A 13,861-nucleotide genomic window follows, 5' to 3' on the forward strand; every position below is an offset into this window, starting at 1 on the left:
AAACTAATGACTGGCTAGGAATAGGTACAAATGTTAATAGACAAAACAAGATAAAACTCAATGTTATAAATTTTAATAAATATCAAAGAATTACAAAAATGAAGCAGAAGAAGAAAAAGCCTAATTCACTAAAAAATACACAAACATGCTCAAAATCAACATGATCTAGTTCAAGAAAAACTATTTAGAAAACCCATCTTTGTTTTGCATTTTTATAAACTGTAGTTATAGTAGTTGATCATTAAACATTTATTAATGATACACTACAATGTTCATATCATGTATATATTTGTATTGAACAGTAAAAGTTTAAGATACTACTGGACTGTTAATATAATTTTGAAGAATAAATATTAATGGCAATTTTGGACACTAGGCAAACCAACTACAAAATGATTACTCACCTGAAATTATTACATAATTGTTTATTATAGTAGTGACATTACATCCTTCTCAGTTACTAATTTAAATTATCTTTCAAATTTTAATATTTTACATAATATAGGCTTAAAGGATGACAAAAGACCTTTTTGTCCATCCACTAAATGCTAAAAAACTCAAAGCTAGTCCTTATAATTCAAATACTGATCCAGCTTTCCCTTAAATTAACTGCATCCATCATATGGGAAGGAAACTCATTCCAAAGGCCAACCACCCTGTGAGAAAAATACAACTGTCTTAACTGAAGATGATATCTACCATGCTAAAATTAATATATGCATCTCCATAGTAGCCCTGCCATTTTTATCAGTTTCATTTACAATCTTATACATTTCAATCAAACCACCTCTAATTCTTTTCACCAAAAGAAAGTAAGTTAAAGGATCTTAACCTATTCTCATATGACAATCTTTTCATCCCAGGCATCATCCTAGTAGCTCTTCTCTGAATCCTTTCTAACAATTCAATATCCTTTCTAAAATAAGGAGCTCAAGACTGAAAACCAAGAATAAAGTTGAATTTAATAATCCAGCTATCCAATAATCATCAGATACCTCTTGTATCATCCTATGAAGGATGATACATCCTAACAGTGTGGTTACATTTAGTGTATTTGAAGGCATTCTGTTTCTTACATTTTTATAAAACATTTTGATTTCCCAATTTCTTGTTTGATCAACTCTTGATCTACTATGTCCCTCCAAATTTCCCATAACTGCAATTAATTTAAACTTATATTTACAATGCTTTTCTCTAATTATATCCTTTGTGAGCTAACCTCTTTTGTTTATAAGGAAAATGCTTTTTTTGTACATTTGATCAGCATATCCAAGTAATTCATCTACCCAATTCATAGCAGGTAATTCTTGTCTCATATTTTCAAAATTATAAATCAGAATCTCCATATGTAGCAAAATATCAAGTCTAACAAGCAATGATCACTTGCACACAGATGTTACCCAATTTCTACCCTACCAACTGTTTCTTCATTAGGAGTTAATAATAAATCTAATATAGCATTGTTTCCAGTAGGTTTCCTAAACAAGTGTTGAATAAAACCATCCTGAAGTTTTTAAAAACCTATCTCCATCATGCTTTGATTCTAAAACTGCCAAATTTATATGCCTGAAATTAAAACCTTCCATAATCATAACCTTATTAATAGATAAATTCTTTATCTCACTATAAAGTTTCTCATTAATTTCATCAAGTGGTCTGAAACAAATTCCAACTAGAAACATTCTTCCTTTATATCAGCTAACAGAAACTCAAAATATTTCCATAGTTTTCAATGTATCATGCATGTGGGGAAAGTATTTAAATAAATATATCATTTATTTAGTACTAAATATTTTAGTTTTGGGAAAAATCAAATGCCCAAGAAATTATTAGATCTAAAATGAGCACAAGTGTATGTGTTACTGTGTATGGTAAAGAAAGCTCAGCCAGAAGATTTATTTCTGTGAAAAATCTTGTTAAAATATCAAAATATGTCCTGAAAGGAAATAAGGTTTGTATTGTATGCACAGTGCAAATTTTAAGTAATTTCTAAATACAGTGAATACATCAATCATTATGAATAAAAACTTCTTTGAACTTTGTGCTTGGGGATTTTTTTAATGTACTAATGTTAATTTGAGGAACACAAAATCATGATACAGAATGACAGCAGTGTACAAGAGATAATTTAATATAAAACATTTAGTTCAGTAAGTTGTATGAATAATTAGGTCACTGTTCAAATAAAGTTCATTAAAAAACTATTAGTAACCAACTCTTACTTATTAAATATCAAGCAAAGTTGAAACTATAGGATCAGAAACCTAGAACAAAGTCTATCATTGAAGTCATAAGTACATATGAGATAACAAATAGTTATCCAATACAAATAGACATTTTTTAATCAAATTTATCTCACAAATAGCATCTGATATGAAAATTGTTTTCACTTGTGTGATTATTTTGAAATAAAAAAATTGGTTTGGTCTCTTGGCTTTAAAGTAATAAACTTTTTGTTCAAAATTTAATAACTATTCAGGCTCAAAAATAGGCTACCAAAATCGTTTCTTCACAAACTTTACTTGGACACAATTAGTTGTAACTTTAATACAACTTACAAAACACTCTCTTCGTAGTAACAGTACTAATAGTAAATGTAACAGTACTAATAATACTGTTGTTACTTTTTGAATATGAATATTACTAGTATTAGCCTATTATCGTTATTAAAGTTCCGGTTTGTACTTCCAGAAAGTTCTCAAGGTACATTACATAACATATTAATACTTTGGGAAAAGACTGGCAAATATAATTCATATCTACAGAAACCTAATAGTAGAAGTAGTATCTTATTCCGACTGCAGACGTTTTACTAAGACTGATAGACTGTTACTAGTCTTAGAAGTTAGACACTGTACAGATCCATGTAACTTGGAAAGAAAAAAAAACAAAGGCAAACGACAAATACTGGGCCATTTACACTTTCTCAGCACTAATGGAAATGGCAGTAATGTTATAAGCTTAATTCAATCAACATATATTGTTATCAATTGCTTATAACGAATAGGTCTAAAAGTAAAACTGTGAAGATAACATATTTACATACATATAATAATATTTAATTATTTTATATATATAACATCAGTGACAGTATAATTGTTCTAGTAAAACACGGGATTGTTAACGCAAAAGAAGTTAGAGACATAAATTCTTACTATAATATAACAGCAATACGGTCCAATTATTTATGTAATTTATTAACTGACTAAACAAGTAAAACTTTTAGTTTCAGTCTTACTTTAAAACGTTTCACACTATCAATGCCAAGCGGATACACCTTCACGACGTTTACATTTCGTACACACCCACTCTATCGGAAAAATTTAACGATAACAAAGAATTGTACCGTACCGATCAACGATTTCAGTCATATCCTTTTTCTTATACATATATTTGTGTCTAGTTTTATTGAGTTTCTTCTACAATTATTATTTGTTCTTTTGCTATCCAAGTTAATGAAGTGTATTGCACATATATCTATCTATTTATTGAAAGTCTGGTTTTCACTTCTTTAGTTTATGACGAATGTTCAATAACACTACACCATTTATCATTTTTATCACAATAAATGTTTTCAAACTTTTTCAAACCTTTTGCCAAGAAATGCCACCATCATCGAGACCCTACATTAAATAAAAAAAATAATTGGAGAAATTTTAATAACAACCATAATAATAATAAAAAATATTGAATAAACTTTTCATCTGTTAAAAATAACTGAAACGGAAGGAGGTATAACAACCCATGAATTACCAAATTACAGGAATTATATTACGTCAGCTTAAAGATGTGAAAGGACAACTGTCACTTAACACTTTTATTGCGAGATATACGCATTGAACAGGTCCTTCAAGCGTGATTGAGGCCCGGCACGGCCAGGTGAATAAGCATGTGTGTATGTGTGTTTTTTTCATAGGAAGGCCATATCGGGTTATCTGTTGAGCCCACCGAGGAGAATCTAACCCCCGACTTTAGCGTTGTAAATCCGTAGACATACCGTTGTACTAGCGGGGGGCTGGATAAGGCACTCGACTCGTAATCTGTGGATTGCGGGTTCGAATCCTCGTCATATCAAGTATGCTCGCCCTTTCAGTCGTGAGAGCGTTATAACGTTTGGTCAATCCCACTATTCATTTGTAAGAGAGTAGTCCAAGAGTTGGTGGTGGGTGGTGATGTCTCGTTGCCTTCACTCTAGTCTTACACTGCTAAATTAGGGACGGCTAGCACAGATAGTCTTCGTGCGAAATTCAAAACAAACCAAATCAAGCGTGGTTCTAGTCTATAGTTATAGTTGTGATTGTTTTACTGTTAATTACTTTCCTTTTATTGCTTTGCACTAGTAAGGAAAATCCCAATTCTCAGTAGTACTAAATTGTGGTGCTTGAAAAAGATATGTCATAATTTTGTTGATTTTATTGTGCCATTGGAAGGCTTGTTTACAGTTATTATAGAGTGGCGTTTCATGTCTTAGTGGGGCCCGGCATGGCCAAGTGTGTTAAGGCCTTCGAATTGTAATCCGACGGTCGCGGGTTCGAATCCCGGTCGTATCAAACATGCTCGCCCTTTCAGCCGTGGGTGCTTTATAATGTGACGGTGAATCCCACCATTCGTTGGTAAAAGAGTAGCCCAAGAGTTAGCGGTGGACGGTGATGACTAGCTGCCTTCCCTCTAGTCTTACACTGCTAAATTAGGGACGGCTAGCGCAGATAGTCCTCAAGTAGCTTTGCGCGAAATTAAAAAAAACAAACAAACAAACTTTTGCTCATCTGCTTTTATATGAATCACTCGATTTTCTCGAAGTTTCATCAATGGTTTTGTGAGTTTCCGTAAAACAAATATAATCGATTCTTACTCTCAAGAATCTTCTATAAATTTTGAGAACAGACAGGACTTGCACAATATACAGTAAAAATATATGTCACACGCATAAAGGAAAATTACACTGAAACTTAGACAATAGAATAAATGTACAACAGTAAATTTTTACACCTCCCTCTTTAGATAATTAAAAATTGGCGTTAGAAAAATTTTAACCAAAATGTTATATACACATGTACATTGCAACCAATATATTAAATACAATACATTGCCATAGAATTATACAATTTCAAAAATCATGACAATATAACACAATTAATACAAGTATACAAATAACTTTATTGCAATAAAATTACACAGGAGGTGAAAATGCTTGAACAAAAATGTTATCTTTTTGACTTAACACAATCAATTATTACATGATTAAGATGTTCTTCGAACTTTGGGATAGCTTTTAGAGGAGTAACAGGAATGTTCTGGTGAGGTTTTCTAGCCATTTGATATGTATTACAGATTTAACAGAATCGAGAAACATTTGGCTTAGGTTTTGACCAAAAGAAATGTCTCATAATTTTGTCACAATTCTTATTAACACCATGAGAAGTTCATGGGCAGCCTTTAATATTTTCGAATAATATGATTTTGGAACAACGATTTGATGAATTACAGCCCAGTTCTCTAAGGCTGGCACATTTGGTGGTCTCCATTTTCTCATTAGTACGTCATTTTGTTTAAAAAGTAACGGTATGGAACTTTTTATAGTTCATTCTTTGGGTGTGCACATTTAAATAGTGATGATATCTTTTGATCCTTTTCTTGTTCAGTGTTAAGTTTACTTCTTGCAAACGGAATTTCACCAACTGAATTAGATTCTTCACCTTTATCATTGTCACTCGCCAAAGACTTGTCAGTAGGACAATCATTCACAAGATCCATGTAGGACCCACAAAATGTCTGTGACAAATCTATAATGTCGCCTTCTGAACACGTGTATATATACTCTTCAAAAAAGAAACGCAAAAGGGATATTATTGTTATTTTAAAGAGAAATATATGTAATAACGTTACAAGCTCAGAGTATGTGATGTTAAACGTGTTAAGGCACTGATTGTCAGACCAAAATGACAATAAAAGTTGTGCACTTTGAAAACGGAGGAAAACATCGGATTTTTCGCCAAAACGCATGCGTGTCCAATAAATTTGTTTGAGAGATCTGCATGTTCTGCAAATGCAACATGTGCAAAATCCCTATAAAAGTGACGGGTTCTCGGTTTCCATAGCTCAGTGTCAAGCCACCGACACGCAATACAGTTACGTCAAGACTGACTGAAGCACAACGCAACAACGCCATTGGTCGCTTGAAAGCAGGCAAATCTCGATCAGATGTTGCCAGAGCTGTGAATGTCCACCCAAGCACCATCACAAGGCTATGGAATCGTCAAAAACAACATGGATCAACTCGTGACCGTCCACGATCTGGCAGACCTCGTGTGACCACGCCTGCACAAGATCGCAACACCCGGTTACGTCACCTCCGGGATAGGACCACCACTGCGACGTCTACTGCCTCAACCATACCAGGGCTGCGTAGGATTTCTGATCAGACCGTACGCAACCGTCTACGAGATTCTTAGGCCTCATGTGCAACCCATCATGGTGAACGTCAACGACGTTTTTCAACATGACAACGCCCGTCCTCACACAGCCCGACTCACCACTGTCTTCTTGAGACACCAATTGTTTCCCAGCAATAACGATACACCCTTAATTGGCAGAATAGGTTTTGCTCCAACCAATACTTGTCTCGAAACTAGGTGTGACGTTAAATAAATGTTATGAAGAGGAACATTAACAAAAACATCCCCAATACCATGAGCGATAACAGATTCATTAGCGGAAATAACTCGAATTTAAAAGCACTATACCTTCTAACAACGATAATTGAGTCACCATAATATCACGTAAACTATATGTATGGGTATGGGATTGGCAGTGTCATTTGTCAAAGATACAGAATCAACAGACATAAAAGGTCTAATTTTAGACCTAATTACACCAGCTTTTATATTAGTGGCCAAATGAACAACATCGGGTGATCTGGTGGAACTACGTCCATGTGTGGACACAAACGCATTGGTTTTACAAAATCCAATTATCGGACATAACAGGGAAACTTATATTCCAATGCAGAATTTTTTATATAATTTTTTGAAGCCATTAGAATTAGATGTAAACGTTTAAACTAAGAAATTCTTAAGTTTGTTTGTAGTATTAACAGGTTCATTGACTTCCCTTAAAAGCTTAAAACATAACGTAAGAGTGGAAATCAACAATTAGCTCGTTAATGAAATGTTTTACGAAGCCAACTCTGAGTGCTCTTAATTTTAACTAAATTTGAAGCAATGAAATAGAATGGACGAAAGTTAAAGAAGTAAAGTAAACTTTATTTCAGTACAAATACAAAGGCAAATAAATGTAGTGTGTGGTCAATTTATTGGAGGCCTTTCAGAATGTTTAAAGCAAATTAATATTCCCAATCATTTTGTATCAACTTGTTAATTCTTAAATCTTATTTTCTAGATTGAGAAAACTTGGCATTATATACAAAAAACACTATCACCTTTTTTTTCAGACACATGTACTACGAATTCAACTAATATACACTTTCAGAAGGAAAATAAAGGAATTTTCTATTATTTAGGTGTTACTTCTCTTACTATAAATATTAACAAGTGTAGTTGATATCTGAATTTAATGGGAAAAAGCACATATTAAGTTGTTGTAGTGTTATCATATCTTTAAAATCCAGTATGCGTTAACAAATAAATTAATCGTGGACATATCATTAATTAACGCGGTATTCTAACAAGAGCTCTTTGTAATAGGAATTTCTTAAGTTAACTTTACCAATATTTAAGTTGCTTCTTTATAAATTACACAAGTGATACTAAATTAAATAAATTTGAAAACTAGAAACAAATTCATTTGTGTAACATTATGTTACAGATAATTTATTAGAATACATTATTACAGGAAACAAAACATAACAAAAATCAACGTGTTTTGAATATGGGCCACAAACAGAAAAACTATGGTTTAACTGTATTTACCTGGCTGGGTAATTAATCTTTTGGGTAAATAATATACATCATTTTTTTTAGGAAGAGCAGTTTTGTAAATCGAGTAAGATTACTAACAAAATGTTAAAAAAAAAACCAGAGGATTAATTTTTAAACGATCTTGAACAAAATTGTGTTATAGTTGTATCTATTTTTGTTAAAATAGAATAGAGATGATTGTTTGTTTGAATTTCACGCAAAGCTACACGAGAGCTATCTGCGCTAGCAGTCCCTAATTTAGCAGTGTAAGACTAGAGGGAAGGCAGCTCTTGGGCTACTCTGTTACTAACGAATAGTGGGATTAACCGTCTCATTACAACGCATATCCAGGTTAAATGTTTTCTCATCAAAGAATAAAATTTTCGTCCACTTTTCTATGTCCCATATTTGGTGCTTTTCAGCAAAGTTTAACTGATCTGTTTCGTGGTGTGGAAGGAGGCGTAGCCTTTGAAGACGTTTACGGTTTTTAAAGCTTTTCTCTCGTAGATGCCGTCTTATTGTTCTTGAGCTGCATTCTGCGTCTGTAAGGAACTTAATCTGGTTCAAAAATTGGCTGGTGTCTTGCCGGACAACCCGTCAAATCCTCCTGCTCAATTTTTCTCTTTTCTTATTTTCATCTTTTGAAGCTCTACTCAAATAAGTGGTTGAGTCTAACAACGCAAAATGGATATTTTTTCTTTATGTTCATTGGCCTTAAGATTTTGGGGTATATATATATATATACATGTGATTAATAACCACTATTGTCCGGCATGGCCAAGCGTGTTAAGGCGTGCGACTCGTAATCTGAGGGTCGCGGATTCGCATCCTCTTCGCGTCAATCATGCTCGCCCTTTCAGCCGTGGGGACGTTATAATGTGACAGTCATTCCCACTATTCGTTGGTAAAAAGAATATACAAGAGTTGGCGGAGGGTGGTGATGACTAGCTGCCATCCCTCTAGTCTTACACTGCTAAATTAGGGACGGCTAGCATAGGTAGCCCTCGAGTAGCTTTGAGCAAAAATTCAAAAACAAACAAACAATAACCACTATCATTTCTACAATACCTATTACTTACTATATTTGTTGGAAAACAGTTAAGCGATATTTATTAACATACGTGTTTTTTACTAATTATAATAAATGCTGAAAGTCAAGACTAAACGCACTGCAACATTTATATGTTTTAAGCATTTGACCAGAATAGAAATTATTATTATTGGGAGGAATTCTTGTTATGGTTTAGGTTGACGTATTATTTACTATTTTACACTCTTTAACAATTAATTAAGCATCTGAGTTATTTGAAACACCAATAACAACTAGTTAAAATTGATGGTCAAATCGTGTTATGTAAGTTCTGCTCAAATGTGTTACAAAACAGGTGTATATAAAAGAAATGTTTATTGAAATAAACAGTTTATTGCCACTCTCTTTCTTAAAAGCTTCTGAATTGTGTGGCTGCCGCTCTAAGTATTGAATTATTCATATACTCAAACAGTGGTAGTTTGAAACATCGACTGCAGGAACTAATCATAGACAAAATACGATTTTAATGACTGGTGTATAGTGAAACATTATAAAGCATTGGAATGTGTGAGAGTCTTATGACGAAAGCTTTTGAAGTGTCATAATTTTGTCAAAAGAACCTAGGAAATGTTCTGTCCAGAACATTGTTTGTTTGTTTGTTTCTGAATTTCGTGCAAAGCTACACAAGGGCTATCTGCGCTACCAGTCTTTAATTTAGCGTTGTAAGACTAGATGGAAGGCAGCTAGTCATCACAACCTACAGCCAACTCTTGTATATTCTTTTTACCAACGAATAGTGGGAATGACTGTCACATTATAACGTCCCCACGGCTGAAAGGACGAGCATATTTGGTGTGATGGAGATTCGAACCCGCGACCATCAGATTACGAGTTGAACGCCTTAACCCACCTGACCATGCCGGTCTAGTAGAAGAACGAATTCATACTGACTGTTATATTTTCCAAATTCATCTCCTAACGAGATGCAATCATACATTAGAAAATTTGAAAATAAACATCTTTTTAGGGGTTTAATTTCAAAACTAAGACACAAATAATTATGTTCGGTACTTTCATTTCTTCCCGAAATAAACTGTGTAAGATTCAATGAAATGAAAAGAAGAAGTCTAGACTTGTTAATCATATGAATTTGAAAAAAATTGTTCGGAGTTAGAATGTTATTGGAAAAGTTAAAAAAGAAAAAAAAAAGACATGGAGTGTTAAAATGCTTCAAAAGTTGTTCTATGTTTGAAAATAACAAATAATTAATGAAACGTTATGTTAACTATTTTGCAAAATGATAGCGCAGAAAAAGTATTGTGATATACTATAATTCTTCTGCTTCAGAATTTGTATGATTAAATATAATCATACAACCTTTGTGATATCTAAATCATTTTATATTATCTCGTTTTTCTTTTTTCGCTGCAAAGCAACATTTGGGAAGTGGAAGATAATGATGGCTTTTACGTTTGTCACAATTCTAATGATTTTTCCACCGCTAATGAGTCAGCGTTACAAATTTGGTGCAATCATTGCTTCATCAAACTGTTAATAATGTAGTTCCCTTGTATAATATTAATGTGAAATGCCGAGAAAATATGCATAATATTAAAGGGTTTTCCAAATGATACAAGCTACGGTTTAAAACCTATTTTATTATTTTGAGTGCCGTAAACAGAAAAACAACAAAACATCAATGACAACAACAAGAAAAAACATGAATGTCAGTTTGGAAGAGAAATGATCCTATTTATTTAGAAAATCTATCAAATCTAACATATTTACATGTTTTAAAGGAAGTTAAGTTAATATGTTGTTTTACCGATAACTAACAACAGTCTAATATGCAATAGATTCAAAGCAGTTTTTATGCATGCGCAAAACCCCCCAACAAAAATACACTTTTTAAAGAAATGAAAAGGTTAGACTCGGAGGCTATACACCGTAAGCAATTTTTTGTCCTGAATAAACTAGTTAAGTAACAAAAAGTGTAATATTTACAGAAAGCTCACACCTCATTTGTTCCCACACACTCGTTAAACACCACGTTCTATACGGTCATTATACATTACATTGTGAATAAATAAAATGCATTAAAATCTCACCAATAGATGAATTAAACATGTTGAAAACTAGGTCATGTAACTTAAAACTGTCCAAGAAGAAACTTGCATACAAATAATAGGCTAAGGGAACGTCAACCTTAAAAGTTTAAATAAACTACATGTACAAAGTAGTTAAACGTAAAACAGAATTTAGACATAGACTTCCGTTTATTTAGTAATTGTGATCTTGATAGCTCATTAGTGTTAAGTTTGAGAAATAAAATCAATAGCAACTTGTACACAGATATAGTTGTGTGTGACGAGTTTTACTCGTAATTTACTTTTCCTCTTATTAACGTTAAATTGATGATGGATGGGTGTATTTATTTTGATGGTGTAGCTTGTTTCAGCTCACTAAGTGTCGAGACTTGTTCTAAACTCTAGTTAATTATGTCGTGATAAATAATAATTCTTTAACCATTCACGTAGAAGAGATGTCTTTATAAGTTATTGTTTAAGCACTTACCCAGTATTGTTTGTTTTGGAATTTCATGCATAGCTACATGAGGGCTGTCTGCGCTAGTTTTCCCTAATTTAGAAGTGTAAGCTTAGAGGGAAGGCAGTTAGTCATCACCACCCACCGCCAACTATTGGGCTACTCTTTTACCAAAGAATATTGGGATTGATTGTAACATTATAACGCCCCCACGGCTGAAAGGGCGAGCATGTTTGGTGCGACGGGATTGGAACCCGCGACCCTCAGATTACGAGTAGAACGCCTTAACCCACCTGGCCATGCCGGGCCTAAGCACTTACCCAGTAGTGATGTCAAGATTAGTAGAGTCATTGTTTAGGCATTTATCCAGTAGTGATGTCATGATATACTACGATACAAACAATTATGTTCGGTAATTTCATCTCTTTCCAAAACAAATTGTGTACGATTCAGTGAAATGAAAACAAGAACTTGACCTGTTAAGAATATGAATTTGAAAACAATCGTTCGGAGTTAGAATATCATTGGAAAAGAATAAAAAATATCATAATGAGCTAAAACATCAATTAAGCACTAACCCAATAGCAATAACAGGATATGCAAAGTCATTGTTTAAGCACTAATCCAGTTGGGATGTTATGATATGTAGTCATCCATTAAGCATTAATGTAGTTTGTAACTTTCCATGTTAACTTCTATTTTATATAATTAAGTATTAAGTCCAGTCTTGCTTTTGTTAATCTTAATTCTAAACCAATTTAATTTTTTTTTACTATTCAGTTATTATCACAGAAAGTGTGTTTATTATGACTGTAATATCTGTAGAAAAAATGGAAGTAGAGCAATATTCTTGAATTTTGTACCTTGTGCAAATAGAAGAAAAGAGAAAACTTTCAAATTGTTTACAAAATTTATTAGGAAAAATAAAAACACTGATAGCACTTAACTGTTATCTGTGAAAATATTATATAGTATTACTTTTAACAATATTCTTGTTAAAGGCACTTTTCTATTACGAGTTATTAATAAACCATAATACAGATAAAACATTCCTTCACTAACAGGATCACAGTCTTTTATTTTATTTTAAACAGACAATCTGTTATATTTTGTTGTCACAATAAGTAACATTACGATAAAGCCTTAACAGATACATTTTTATATAATATCTTACAAAGGACCAAAAACGCAGAAGAGATAAATATGAAATATCTTAGTCACGTAATTAAATGAAATTTCACTCAATTTGAAGAGGAATGTAGCTAACTATTATAAGTTGTGATTTTTTTTTTTGTTTGTTTAATAATCAGCCAGTGTTCCAAGTTAGGTAGATATTTACTTGACTAGTTTATAGGAAAAAACAAGTTTCATATACATTTGGATACAAATACTTATACCTAGTATGAACTCGAAAACAAATATACTTCAGTTTTGACATCGTAATTTAACAAGTAAACTTAATGGCTGAATAACTCCAATAAAGGTGTCACATCACCATTTGGTCTGTGATGATGTTGTCCAAAAATCTAACTTTACTTAAATCAAGAATAAGTGTAGTCTTTACTGACAAGAGGGCGCGAGTTAGCCCTGTGGTGAAGCTTGGGATTTTGGAGCCATGTTCAAATCTTTACGATTCTTTAAAATACGAATACAAAGCTTACCAGATTATTTCATCGTGCTACAAGTAAGTAAAACGTTTTGGAAAGTTTAAAGTTTAGTTTGAAACCCAGAATTTAGTGCCACAAAAATGTAATATGTTTTATTTTTACATACTGTAGTTTCTATTAAATATGGCAACATAATCTTGTTCGATTTCTCAGCAGCAGATTACGAGTCGAGTGCCTTAACCACCTGGCTATGCCAGGTCCGTTTGTTCTGGACCTTTAGATTCCATTTGTCCTCCACTAGTAAGTATTTGGATCAACAATGCTAACATGAAGGGTTCAACTCCCTTCAGTGGATGCAGCAGATAACCTGATATGACTATCCTATTAGAAAACACATAATTTCCTCTTATCTCACGTTGTATCCAATAAAAATAACAATGTAATAACTTGACACCTATTTCGTATTGTGTGTGTTTCTTTGAGTAAAGCTACATCGGGCTATATGCTGTGCTCACCGATGGAAAACGAACTCCTGATTTTAGGGTTGTAAATCCGTAGACTTACCGCAGTACCAACGGAGGACTGATTTCATATTATCGTTCAAGCTAACTAGTGAGCGATTTGAACGACGACTGTAATGATCCACAGGAAGTTAATGTTGCTTTAATAATTATTTTACTTTTTTACAAAATAGTATATTTAAATAAGCAATTTTAATTGTAAAACAATACAATTTGTATTGTAAGGCAAGGTATATAAAATAT

At 32.9% G+C, this 13,861-nt stretch overlaps 1 protein-coding gene across 2 annotated transcripts in view; it reads right to left on the reverse strand.

The window, feature by feature from the left end:
- Nucleotides 1-3,358, reverse strand: part of LOC143222612 (DCC-interacting protein 13-alpha-like) — a 40,344-nt gene extending 36,986 nt beyond the window's left edge. The window contains exon 1 of one of the 2 annotated variants that reach the window (XM_076449309.1): nucleotides 3,239-3,358. The gene's annotated coding sequence lies outside the window, so the exon portion shown is untranslated. Of the gene's footprint in view, nucleotides 1-3,155 lie in introns of both variants that reach the window. The other variant, XM_076449308.1, reaches the window with a different exon arrangement.
- Between the last annotated feature and the right edge of the window lie 10,503 nt (nucleotides 3,359-13,861).

This window comes from Tachypleus tridentatus, chromosome 8 (genome assembly GCF_004210375.1).
Source record: "Tachypleus tridentatus isolate NWPU-2018 chromosome 8, ASM421037v1, whole genome shotgun sequence".
Taxonomy (NCBI): domain Eukaryota; kingdom Metazoa; phylum Arthropoda; class Merostomata; order Xiphosura; family Limulidae; genus Tachypleus; species Tachypleus tridentatus.